The sequence below is a fragment of the Grus americana genome, chromosome 18 (assembly GCF_028858705.1).
Source record: "Grus americana isolate bGruAme1 chromosome 18, bGruAme1.mat, whole genome shotgun sequence".
NCBI classification, from domain to species: Eukaryota; Metazoa; Chordata; class Aves; order Gruiformes; family Gruidae; genus Grus; species Grus americana.
This window is the reverse complement of record NC_072869.1, coordinates 14,089,910-14,102,713: the sequence shown is the minus strand read 5'-3', so window position 1 is coordinate 14,102,713 and position 12,804 is coordinate 14,089,910. Positions and strand designations below refer to the sequence as shown.

At 55.0% G+C, this 12,804-nt stretch overlaps 1 non-coding gene across 1 annotated transcript; it reads left to right on the top strand.

Moving 5' to 3' along the window:
- The first annotated feature begins 327 nt into the window (after positions 1-327).
- TRNAS-GCU (transfer RNA serine (anticodon GCU)) lies at positions 328-409 on the top strand. The gene has a single exon. It is a non-coding gene; the product is annotated as a tRNA-Ser (tRNA).
- The last annotated feature ends 12,395 nt before the right edge of the window (positions 410-12,804 follow it).

Sequence of the window (12,804 nt, the reverse complement as noted above, 5' to 3'; positions counted from 1 at the left end):
GCAGGATCAGGAGCAGGATCAGGATCAGGAGCAGCAGGAGCAGGAGCAGGAGCAGCAGGAGCAGCAGGAGCAGCAGGAGCAGCAGGAGCAGCAGTAGGAGCAGCAGTAGGAGCAGCAGGAGCAGGAGCAGGAGCAGGAGCAGCAGGAGCAGGAGCAGGAGCAGGAGCAGCAGCAGCAGGAGCAGCAGCAGCAGCAGCAGCAGCAGCAGCAGCAGCAGCAGCAGCAGCAGCAGCAGCAGCAGCAGCAGCAGCAGCAGCAGCAGCAGCAGCAGCAGCAGCAGCAGCAGCAGCAGCAGCAGCAGCAGCAGCAGCATGAGATGAGCATGCTGACGAGGTGGCCGAGTGGTGAAGGCGATGGACTGCTAATCCATTGTGCTCTGCACGCATGGGTTCGAATCCCATCCTCGTCGCTCAGCCCAACCAATGGTCCAAGTTTCTGAGTGCGAGCCGCTCAATGTGTGCCCCCGAGTAAGCTCTTTGTTTTGAGATGAGAGTTGCCTGACAAGAACTTGCAAGGTTTTGAAGTGGCTCAGGACACACCCCAACCTCTTCTGTCTCCTCCCAGGCAAGAGGAACAAAAAGGGAAAGAAGGAAGATCCAGGGGACTCCCAGGACGGTCAGCCTCTCCTCAGTCCCTGGGAAGATGATAGAGCAAAACATCCCGGAAGCAGTTTCCAAACATAGGTAGCACAGGAAGGTGGTTGGGAGTAGCAAGCACGGATTTTTCGAAGGAGAAGGCACGCTTAACCAAGCTGGTAGCCTTCTACAGTGAGGCAACTAGCTTGGTGGAGAAGGGAAGAGCAGTGGATGTTGCTTACCTTGCCTTCAGTAAGGCTCAGCCAGCCACGGGAACAAAAAAGAAAATACGCGTAAACCACTTCCTGTCACAGAACATTTCAAGTAGGGTATTTTTTTACGGGAGACATTGCTCTTATCTGTTCACAGAATCTCAGAATCGTTGGGGTTGGAAGGGACCGCCTGAGATCCTTTAGTCCAGGCTGCACTGATCAGAAGCAGGGCATGGTCAGGCAAGCGCCAGTTCTTGAGTGACAGCCATGTTATCCCATCTTCCCACTAGTTTTCTCAAGTTTCTTCCCGCCAGTACCACCCTGAACCCTCCCTTCCCCCACCTCTGCTTCCTCCCCCAAAACATCCCATACCGAGTCTCGTGCTCTGCTTGTAAGGACCACAACTGGACACAGTACTCCACATGCAGCCTGACAAGCACTGAGTAGCGTGGGATGATCACTTCTCTATCTCTGCTAGTAATGCCCCTTCAGATGCAGCCCAGGATCCGATTTCCCTTTGCTCCTGCAGCGGTGTGCTGCTGACTTACGTTCAGCTTGTGGTCCACCAGGACCCTCGGGGTCCCTTTCTGTTCCCCAGCCACACACATCCTAGCCTGTCCTGGGCTCTTTCGTTATGTCTTTGTTAAACGTCATACAGTTCTCGTGCTGTCCTGTGATGCTCTTCCTCTGCACTCATCACAGATTCCCAGTACTTAAAGGCCACTACAAAGAGGACAGAAGTTCTTCCCAAAGAGTCACATGGAGACGACGGGGAGCAACCGGGAGAGGTTTCACCTTGATAGAAGCAAGACATTTTTCACAGTGGGAGCAATCATTCGCTGCGAGAACCTCCCCAGGGACGCGGTAGAATCCCCATGACCGGAGGTTTTCGAGATGCAATTGCACAGGGTGCTAGATCATCCCCTCTGGGCTCCCTTTCACACAAAAGGTTGGACCAGGTGAACTTTGGAGGGCCCTACCAACTGGGGCGATCCTATCATCCTATGACTGTTTGGCCTTCCTTCCTGCTTTGTTTTGTGGCTTTCGAGGTGTGCCGATGCGTAACGGGGCTCCCTCCCCAGTAGCTCTCGCTCCAAACTGGCCTTGTCTCCATTGCTATGGGACGTCATCAGGGGCGAAAGAGGAGGCTCTCTCAAACCCGGGAACTATGGAGAAAGCCGTGCTTTTACCAAGGGAGGAACTCTTGTGGGTACTCAGCTGGTTGGGATTGGAGAAGAGGGGAGAACGAAACATGACTCTCGTGCAAAGCTGATGCCCAATGTCTTTAATGAGAAAATCAGAGGAAAATGGGAAAGGCGAGCGCTTGAGCAATGCACTTTGGAGGCTGCGTAAAGCTCAGGGAGGTGCTGCCATCTGAAGGAAAACGTCCACGCCGGGGGTGCTTCTTTCCCAATTCCCCTTCAAGGCCCTGCAATCGTGTCTCACCTGGACGCATTGCTACGGAAGGAAGGAGGAGGTATTTCCTGGGGAGCACAAGGCAGAGCAGAGCAAGAGGGGGAAAGAGAGAGGCTTCCCTGGGAAGAGACGGAAGGCCAGCGCCTATGCCTGCGCTGGCCCTTCCTCCAGGCGGAGCGGTGGGAGCTCGGCTCCTCTGCAGCCCGTGGCCGTGCTCTCAGGGCTGGCTCCAGGGCTTTCCTCGAGGCTCCTGGCGCTCGACCACGGGCTGGCAGTCCACGGGCTTCAGCATAAAAGATTGCCCCGTCCCAGAGGCCCGCAGAGCCCACGGCCCAGACCGGACCACCCAAAGCCCCCCAGCCCCAGGAAGCCCCCAGAACCGATGGGCACACTGCCAGCGCTGAGAGAGCTCCCCACGGCAGCCGACGCGCTGGATCCCACGGCTGTGCTCTGAGGGAAGGAGCTGAGGATTGGGCCCGGCAGCGTCACCATCACTGGCGAGGGCTGGATCGCAACGCTGGAGTCGGCGCACCGGATGACGCACGGCTCGTTGCAGCTGTTGGCAAGCGGGGTCGGGCCGCAGGCGGCTGGCAGGCACGGGCTGTGGCATGACATGTCTTGCGGAGGGAGGCGACCCTGCAAGACCGGGAGGGAGCACAGGGCGCTAGCTGTCGGGCCCTTTCGGACCCCCAGCTTGGCTCCTCTGAGAACAAACAGTGCCTGGGAACTCAGTGGAGAGAGATTTGGGACGGGGCATGAGTCAAAAAAGCTGTGTGCCCGCAGTGGTGCCCTGCTGTGCTTTTGGCAGAACACTACGATGCACCCTGCTCTCCGCCGCCTTAAACTCCCTCCTGCCTGGTCACAGCCTGCCATAGCAGAAGACCTCTTCTCTCACCCGCCTGGCATGTCACAGCCACCCACAGGGACCTGGGCTGACCTGGCCAGAGTTACTTGCAACGCCCCCCATGAAATCCAGGGTCCCACTTGGTTAACGTTCTCAAAGGCGGAAGCGGTGGCGTGGCCCAACAGTTGATGGACCTCCAGTGTCTGCAGAGAGGGGGTTTCTCGGCATTTTGGTGGGCCTGCGGTGGGTATTTGTTTGTAATTGAAGGGTGATCCAAGAGGGTCCGTCCAAACGCAAGGGAGCTCCCCCGCCTCCAAGTCAATCCCCTTCACAGCCTGTACCCCAGCTGGCCTTGCCACTCCCAGGCATGCGTGCCCCATGGAGGCACTCTGCTACCTCCAGTCGCTCCACTGCCACGGGTACCTCTGCAGGCTGCGAGGATATTTCACAACAGTCCTTCTGCTCAGCCTTGAAGGCTTGGTAGGGAAGGCGCCCCAGGGAGAGTCCTCAGGAAGCCCCCTCCCGGTATGAGGAAATGGATGCCAGGTTTTTCAGATGGGTTGAGCATAGCCTTGATGCTGTGGCCTTAGTCAGGGAAAGATTCTCTGCTGCGGCCCAAGAGGCACCCTCTTTTTGGCATCGGGCTGTGTGCTTCCTGATCGTCAGCCCTTGTACCAGCATCAGTTTGTGCACTCGGCCAAACGGGTCTCCTTCTCCCCCGCCTCCCTCAAGACCCCTGGTCTTGTCGGGTCAGGCTCCTCTCACCCACTTCTCTCAGGAGGGGACATGTCTGAGTAAAATGCAACAGGGCTCCTGCAGACAGCAGCCGCTATGGAAGAAGACATCTACGGTGGGACTAGCTCTCCTGAGGAAGCTCCTCGTCGTGCCAATAATGCAAAAGGAGCATTGCTGAACTGCGGATGGTGGAGGAAGTGCCCGTTGGTTGGTTAGTTAGAGAGCGCTGGCCGTACGTCCCGAGCCTTGGAAAGAACCACGGCTGGCAAAGAAACCCACCAACGCCCTGTCTCACATCCTAGACCATTCACCGAGGACAAGGGAGGCAAAATGCATGCAGCCCTCTCCACGACAGCTGTCCTGCCAACCGGGGAGACAAGAGGCAAAATGAACTGAGACTTACCAACTTCACAGAGCAGAGGAAGGCACGAGGGGAGGACAGAGGAGCTGGGAGCTGGGCACACTTTTATACTGCGGCCCAGAGCCCCAGGGGAGCTGAAGAATGACACCAACATGAAGCATGTTGAGAAACAGCAATTTTGGCTTCTCAAAGCTCTGCTGGTAGATGAAAGACAAGCCTCCTTTGCCTGAAATGCTTGACTCCCTTTTCATCCTGAGCATGAAGTGATTTTGCACTGAAGCACTGAAGTGATTTTGCTGAGAGCAATTATGTTTCTTCCGCAGACCAAGGCTCGTTTGAGGTCTCCTTCCAGTTGCTGGTGAAGCCTTGCAGCAGATTCAGGCCACGAGCAGGTGTTGTGTGCGTCCTGCCCTTCCTGGGGAGCGTGGCCACCACTTGCTTAGGACTTTGCCTGTGGAGCACGCCTGAAGGCCACTCAGAAGGGCCTCTCTTTGACGGGCTGAGGCCGACCCTGAGCAACACCAGTGCCTGCAGGCTCTGGGGTTGCTCAGAGCCCAGCCAAGCCTCTGCAGGATGGCTGTTCCGCTGAGGGACAGAGGAGGGAGGAGACTCAGATCCCCGGGGTGACTGGAAGGTGACGGTCAAACAAGGCCCTCCCGCGGTCTGGAGAGAAAACCCGTTGTGCGCAGGGATGGCGACACGGAGGCCATTGCTGGGGTGGATCAGGCTACTCGGTGGCAGATCTCTGCTCCCCTCGGGCCTCTGAGATGCACACACTTCCAGTCATGCAAAGGGAGCCCAGCAGTTCAGCTGTTGTCTTCGGTCAGCAGCGGCCAGAGTGTTTTCTTTGGGAACTGCGCAGCCCTTGCCTTGCCTGCCAGGACTTTACTACTGCTCTCCTGAGGAGAAGCGACGGCTCAACGTGGCCCTCGAGAGCGAGGAAGGAGCCTGCTGACTCGTGCCTGAAAGCGAGCCATCGCCAAGTGGACCTGTTTGCTTTGGCGCAGTCTTCCCAGACAACACTCATCTTTGCATCATTGCCGGGTGGCTTGTTCAGGTCACTGACCCAGAGGCTCTGGCTTGTTTTCCCTGGCTCGGGGACCGATTGGCACATTCAGGGCCCTTTAATTGCAAGGTGGCACCAGCAGACCACCTCGGAGTCATCTGTGAGTCACCAAAAAGGGCTGAGGCACTACGAGAGACCTCAGCTCCACCTCGGTGCAAATCATCCATGCACTGGCATCAGGGGCTCTGGGGGAAATGGATTCAAGACGTGCAGAGGACCCTAAGCACAACCTCATGTCCGCATTCCTGCAGAAAGGCAGCTTTTTGTACGGTGTTGTCACGGCTGTTCGTGTCTTGCCCAACCACTTGGTGACTCTTTGAAATCCTGTCACGCTCCTTGGTGAAACAGCAGCCTGAGGAGGACAGCACGGACGTGTCCTGACGTTCCCGCTCCCGGACGTTTCTGGAGCACAGAGCAAATTGAGGAAAGTTGCCGCCCCTACGTGTCCAGGGCCTGGGGAGCCTGCTTTTTTGACAGACCGGTGTGACAGACCACCGGACGGAGGCTGCAGCCACTGAGCGGCACCGCATGGTGCTCCCTGCAACCCTACGAGACATAGAGGAGACTGTGGCGGTCTGGAAAGCTCTGGAGGCCAGGCACATGTCACCAGCCCTGAGAGCTGCCTGGAAAAAGCCACGGACAGCCCGTGCTGCTTGGGAAGAAGGGCGGCCGTGCCATTTGGGGGAAGGGTCTTGGAAGGGGGATGTTGTCTTCTCCTGCAAAGGACGGATGGCTCTGTCTCGCTTCTGCCGTCGTTTCCAGCAGAGCCATGCTCTTGGGGCCGTTGCGCCTTCCTGCTGGGACGGTCGACCCAGTGCCACAGCTGACGGCAGCAACGTGCTCACTCCGCACAGGCAGAAACGGGTCCCAGGAGTCAGTATGGCGCCAGGGTGGGAGGCAGCCAGCCGTGCCTCTTTTCCAGGCGGACCTGGAAGTGCACTGACAAAGCAGCCAGTGGTGCTCCCTGCTGAAAGGCTCTGTGAGGAACTTGCGAGGCACTCGACCCCACAGCGTGTCCTCATCTGAAGGGCAGGGAAGTGGCTGCCTATCTCTTCCAGCCCCCAAACCCCCGAGAGGTGGCCCTTTGAGACGCGGCCCAGCCCTGCAGAAGAGGCACGGGTGGCCCACGGCAATCTGCACGGGGGAAGCTGCCGGCAGGAACCAGCCCCGAGGGAAACTCCCCAGATGGGGGGACCTGCCCTATGGCTGCTCTGTTCCCGGCCGGTGCACTAGTGGATGAGCGCTCAACCTACTGATGTGCACCAGCAAATGCCAAAGGCCGCGATGAGTAAGGAGAGCAGTTGAGTACAGCCTTGCTGCTCCTCCCTCTCTGCTCTCCCTTCTGGCAACTGAGAGGCCGTGCAAAGAGGAGCAGACGCCAGGACAGACGCTCCGCTCCTCACGTAGCCTCCTTTGCCACCAGACGGGAGCACGACACAGCCCGTCACAGCTGCGCTACAGCAGGCAGCGAGTACCGTCGCTGGGCTGCTCTTCTCCTTGGCCTGCCACCCTGCCCCGCTGCTGGGTGTGGGAAAGGTGGGGAGGCATTCCTCCACTGCGTCAGGAGCCTGGCATTTGCTGCGCCTGAGCAGAGCTGAGGCAGCAGGAGAGGGCACACGCATCCACCCCCCCTCAGCAGGCATGTGGTAACACCTGAGGGTAGGAAGCGGACAGCACAGGCCCATCCTTGTTCCGCAAGAAGCCTTCTGCTTTGAACTGCAGCCACAAGAGGACAGGTCCTTCCCGGGGCTGGCAAGGCAACGAAAAGGGAAAAGCACCCTCAGCCAAATGCCCATGAGTTCACTCCTCAGCCACTTTGACCTTGCAGCCTTGGGGCTGACTACCCACTTTGAGAATGAGAATTGACAGATGTCCATAGAACAAGAGCCTTTCTTTTTCCCCCCCTTCCCCTTTCTTTCTTTGTTTTGAGGCCCCCACAGAGCTACCTGGCCAACTCTAGGAATGGTCCCAGTGCCCTCATCCCTTCACACAGTGGCGCTTCTCTCCATCTCACAGAGGGTCCGTCTTTGGCCTTCACCTTCCAACCACCTCTGGGCATCTGAGTCCCCTCCTTTCCGTGTCCCTCGGCTGGACAGGCACCCAGTCGGGGCTCGGCTGATTGCTGAGCCTTTCCGTGGCCCAGCGGGGCCTTGCGTTTCTCAGGGTCAGCCTCAGCCCTTCAACAGGAGACCCACGTGGGTGGCCTTCACCAGGAGTGCTCCACAGCTGAAGGCCTGACTGAGAGTGGTAGTCACGTTCCCCAGCAGGGATGTGCACAACCCACACGCAGGGCCTGGAGCTACAGAAACCCTTACCTGGGAACTGGCATGGGACCTCAAATGACCGTTGCTTTTGAGGAGCCAGCATCTGATGCATCCCTGTGCTCTCACCCAATAGGAAAATACAAGCCAGACCTTTCAGATGAAAGAGACAAGTTCTTCACCTCTTGGCTGTGCTTTGCAAGCCTCAGATGGCTGTTTGTTAACGTGCGTCACAAAGAAGGTGTGTTCCCGGTCTCCTGAGGCGCTGGATCACCATATAAAAAGCCTGGGCCACTCCGGGCCCTTCCATCCACAGCTCTTCCCTTGCTCTCCACGGTGAACTTGGTAAGTCTGAACTCACTCCTTCTCTTCCCGCTGGTAGGATTGCTGTCAGGGGGACTGCTTCCCTTCTGTGCGTGGTCCTTCTGGTACGTGGTCCAGGCTTGAAAATACACTGTGCTTCCCTCTGCTGGTGGGTGAGTCGCTGAGGGAAGAGGGAAGGCTTTGTTCCCTTCCGCGAGGGAGTCAGCTGGGCTCTTTTGTAGCAGTGACCCTGCTGAAGTCTGAGGCTGGACGACCAGTACCGCCTAACCAGTTACCAGGTGCTTCCCCAGCCCCATCCATAGTGCAGCGGCCTGCCTTGGTCACTCTTGGCTCGCAAAGGAACCTTCCAGAGGGAGACCTGGCCCTACCCGGGCACTGTTTGTTCTCAGAGGAGCCAAGCTGGGGGTCCGAAAGGGCCCGACAGCTAGCACCCTGTGCTCCCTCCCGGTCTTGCAGGGTCGCCTCCCTCCGCAAGACATGTCGTGCCACAGCCCGTGCCTGCCAGCCGCCTGCGGCCCGACCCCGCTTGCCAACAGCTGCAACGAGCCGTGCGTCATCCGGTGCGCCGACTCCAGCGTTGCGATCCAGCCCTCGCCAGTGACGGTGACGCTGCCGGGCCCAATCCTCAGCTCCTTCCCTCAGAGCACAGCCGTGGGATCCAGCGCGTCGGCTGCCGTGGGGAGCTCTCTCAGCGCTGGCAGTGTGCCCATCGGTTCTGGGGGCTTCCTGGGGCTGGGGGGCTTTGGGTGGTCCGGTCTGGGCCGTGGGCTCTGCGGGCCTCTGGGACGGGGCAATCTTTTATGCTGAAGCCCGTGGACTGCCAGCCCGTGGTCGAGCGCCAGGAGCCTCGAGGAAAGCCCTGGAGCCAGCCCTGAGAGCACGGCCACGGGCTGCAGAGGAGCCGAGCTCCCACCGCTCCGCCTGGAGGAAGGGCCAGCGCAGGCATAGGCGCTGGCCTTCCGTCTCTTCCCAGGGAAGCCTCTCTCTTTCCCCCTCTTGCTCTGCTCTGCCTTGTGCTCCCCAGGAAATACCTCCTCCTTCCTTCCGTAGCAATGCGTCCAGGTGAGACACGATTGCAGGGCCTTGAAGGGGAATTGGGAAAGAAGCACCCCCGGCGTGGACGTTTTCCTTCAGATGGCAGCACCTCCCTGAGCTTTACGCAGCCTCCAAAGTGCATTGCTCAAGCGCTCGCCTTTCCCATTTTCCTCTGATTTTCTCATTAAAGACATTGGGCATCAGCTTTGCACGAGAGTCATGTTTCGTTCTCCCCTCTTCTCCAATCCCAACCAGCTGAGTACCCACAAGAGTTCCTCCCTTGGTAAAAGCATGGCTTTCTCCATAGTTCCCGGGTTTGAGAGAGCCTCCTCTTTTATCCCTGACATCTGTCATGAAATAGCTTTTTTTTATAGGGCTTTGATTTAGAAGCATTTTAGGATTCATTATTATTTTGAGATCACAATATTAGGTTTTATAATTGCTTACAGCACTTACTGTTCAAGAAATAGAATATAATGATTGTATCTATTTTTTTTCAATCAAAAAACCAACTTATTTATAGATGTGAAAATGGCACAGGTCACCCAAAGTTTACAGCACAGTTGCACACACATAGGGGGAGTTAAATGAAATCATACAGAGAGATAGCTAGAGAAACAATCCTGAATATCTTTGCACACACAGACATTCAGAGAGACAGAGAAATATTTCTGAACAAAATCACGCATAAATACCCACAGATAGAGAAATAGTCATGAATGAATTGCATATGCATATGAACACACATTGTTTAATCTATGATTAAAATTTCCCTTTTTGTGAGTTTCATAAAATGCTAACTTCTATGTGCCACCATTCATCAACAGAGTGTTGGTGAACCTTGCAAAATCAGGCTTTGAGTCCTTGCAAAATTTTCAACAGATGACCTTTGAATCCTCACGAAATCTACCCTGAGTGGCGTCCCAGCTCAGGGAGAGACACTGGGTCACACAGCCTGCTTGCGGTCCCAGAGAGTTCAAAGGTTCTCACTTTTGGATCACTATTTATTGGATCTCAGTATGATTGGCTTTGGTCAGAATTCTCCATTCTGGCCACAGTTTGTACTGAGTAATTCTGGTAGACATTTCAAACAGCAGGTTGCCCCGGTTTGGCCAGAGGGTGTCTGGCCACCCTGGCTCAAGGCTACTGCACTTGCCACCAAGATAACAGCACAATGGGGCTCATCCTGACATACCATTCAGGCAGCAGATGGCCCAGATGTGACCAGAGTGCCTGACACACAAATCACTGCACCTGTATCCAAGATAAAAGCACAAAGGGGCTTATCCTGAGGTCTTAGAGTGGCCCAGGGGGGAAGTGGATGGGGGGGCAAAGAAAAACAAAATACTGGGTACTATTAAAAAAAATTGATAATAATTATAGTTGTGTTTGGTTTTCACATGCTCCCTGGTATCTACCCCATTCTCTGCGGCTGTACTTATTCCTCCTCTGTTCCTCTTAGTCTTAAGTACCAGCATTACTAGGACCACTCACTGGAGCAGAGTGTGATCATGGGACTTTGAGGCTTTATACCTTCATTCCATGGGTATCCCGCTAACCTTTAGGAGAGACCTCTTCCTGATCTCCAGTTTCATTTCTCTGGGACAAATTTGCTGGGTAAAGCCCCTGTAGCCTCTGGCTGCACTCTGGAACCACCAGTGCACCAGCCAGAGGGGCAGCATGCAGGGTCAGAGCTCTCAGCAAGGCACTTGCTGGCCTGTCCCTCTCCAGGATCTGCCTGTATCTACAGAGGCTTCAAGAACCATTATAGAGGACTTGCATGATTTTTCTAAGGGACAGCTAGAACTGCAGTTGGCTGCTCAGATCCTACTTCTGGAAGCAATGGCATGCTACGGCATCCAGGCCTTGAATGCTGAGGCATTATTCCTATATCACATTGCACATGTTCAGAATCATCTATGTGATGGAGATAGTGAACAGCCTGAGAACCGCTCACCTAGAGGAGCCAGCATACATGCAGAGGTTATCACTCCTAAAGACTTCTAAGTGTTTTTTGAGACAGAAAAATATCTTTGGCCAAGATGGGATTCAAAGTCATGTACTGTTTATTAGCTGTCAGACAGAGTAACTGCTTGGCCATCATGGGTTGTTCCTATCATACCACATTAGTACTCCAATTGATTAGACACCTGAGCTGGAACTGCCTCACCTTTCATTTCAAAAGAGTACATGAAAAGATGCTGAAGGGTTTTTGCTCCTTAAAGTCACATTTTTATAAAGACAAAATAGAACAGAACAACACTGTAAATGGATAAAACTAAGATCTAAGGCAGACAGTAAAATAAAAAAAGTCTGAAAAGCATTATTTCTCTGGCATCTGTCTTGGAGCCAATAGACCAGCTCGCATGCTTGGGTAAACCTTACTCAGCCATCACTAGGAAACTTCTTTTTCACTCAGAATCATAGAATCATAGAATGGTTTGGGCTAGAAGGGACCTTAAAGATCATCTAGTTCCAACCCCCCCTGCTGCAGGCAGGGACACCCTCCACTAGACCACGTTGCCCAAAGCCTCATCCAACCTGGTCTTGAACACTTCCAGGGATGGGGCATCCACAACCTCTCTGGGCAACCTGTGCCAGTGCCTCACCACTCTCACAGTAAAGAATTTCTTTCTTACATCTAATCTCAATCAACCCTCCTTCAGCTTAAACCCGTTACCCCTTGTCCTCTCACTACACTCCCTGATAAACACTCCCTCACCAGCTTTCCTGTAGGCCCCCTTCAGATACTGGTAAGCCGCAATTAGATCTCCCCGGAGCTGCCTTTTCTCCAGGCTGAACAATCCCAACTCTCTCAGCCTGTCCTCATAGGAAAGGTGCTCCAGCCCTCTGATCAGCTTCATGGCCCTCCTCTGGACTCGCTCCAAGAGCTCGATGTCTCTCCTGTACTGGGGTCCCCAGAGCGGGACGCAGTACTCCAGGTGGGGGTCTCACAAGAGCGGAGTAGAGGGGCAGGATCCCCTCCCTCAACCTGCTGGTCACACCTCTTTTGATGCAGCCCAGGACATGGTTGGCTTTCTGGGCTGCAAGCACACACTGCCGGCTCATGTTTAGTTTTTCATCCACCAGTACCCCCAAGTTCTTCTCCACAGGGCTGCTTTCAATCTACTCATTGCTCAGCCTGTATCCATATTTGGGATTGCCCCGTCCCACATGCAGGACCTTGTCCTTGGCCATGTTGAACTTCATGCGGTTCGCACGGGCCCACCTCTCCAGCCTGTCAAGGTCCCTCTGGATGGCATCCCTTCCCTCCAGCGTGTCGACCATACCACGCAGCTTGGTGTCGTCGGCAAACTTGCTGAGGGTGCACTCGATCCCACTGTCCATGACGCCGACAAAGATGTTAAACAGTGCCGGTCCCAGTACCGACCCCAAGGAACGCCACTCGTCACTGTTCTCCACTTGGACACTGAGCCGTTGACCACAACTCTTTGAGTGCGACCATCCAGCCAACTCTTTAACCACCGAGTGGTCCAATCCATCAAATCCATGTCTCTCCAATTTAGAGACAAGGATGTGTGCAGGACAGTGTCAAATGCCTTGCACAAGTCCAGGTAGATGACGTCAGTTCCCCTTCCCTTATCCACTGACGCTCTAACCCCATCCTAGAAGGCCACCAAATTTGTCAGGTACGATTTGCCCTTAGTGAAGCCATGTTGGCTGTCACTGATCACCTTCACTCCCATGATGTGCCTGCCAAGTTGTTTTGGGGAAATCAACAAAATCCTCTTCCTCCACAGGGGTGTTTCAAACCCCCAACCACAACCAGGATAAGACAACCAGGCAGCCTCCTGCTTGTTTGTGAACAACAGCTTTTCAACAGAACAAGAACAGAATTGTATCCTGTTTTAAGCAAAGGCATTTAAAAAACATTTTTTTTTCCCCAGGCCTGACAAATTGTGCCTTTAACAAGTGCTCTCCTCATTTTTCCTGAGTGAAAGTTGTTGCCTAATG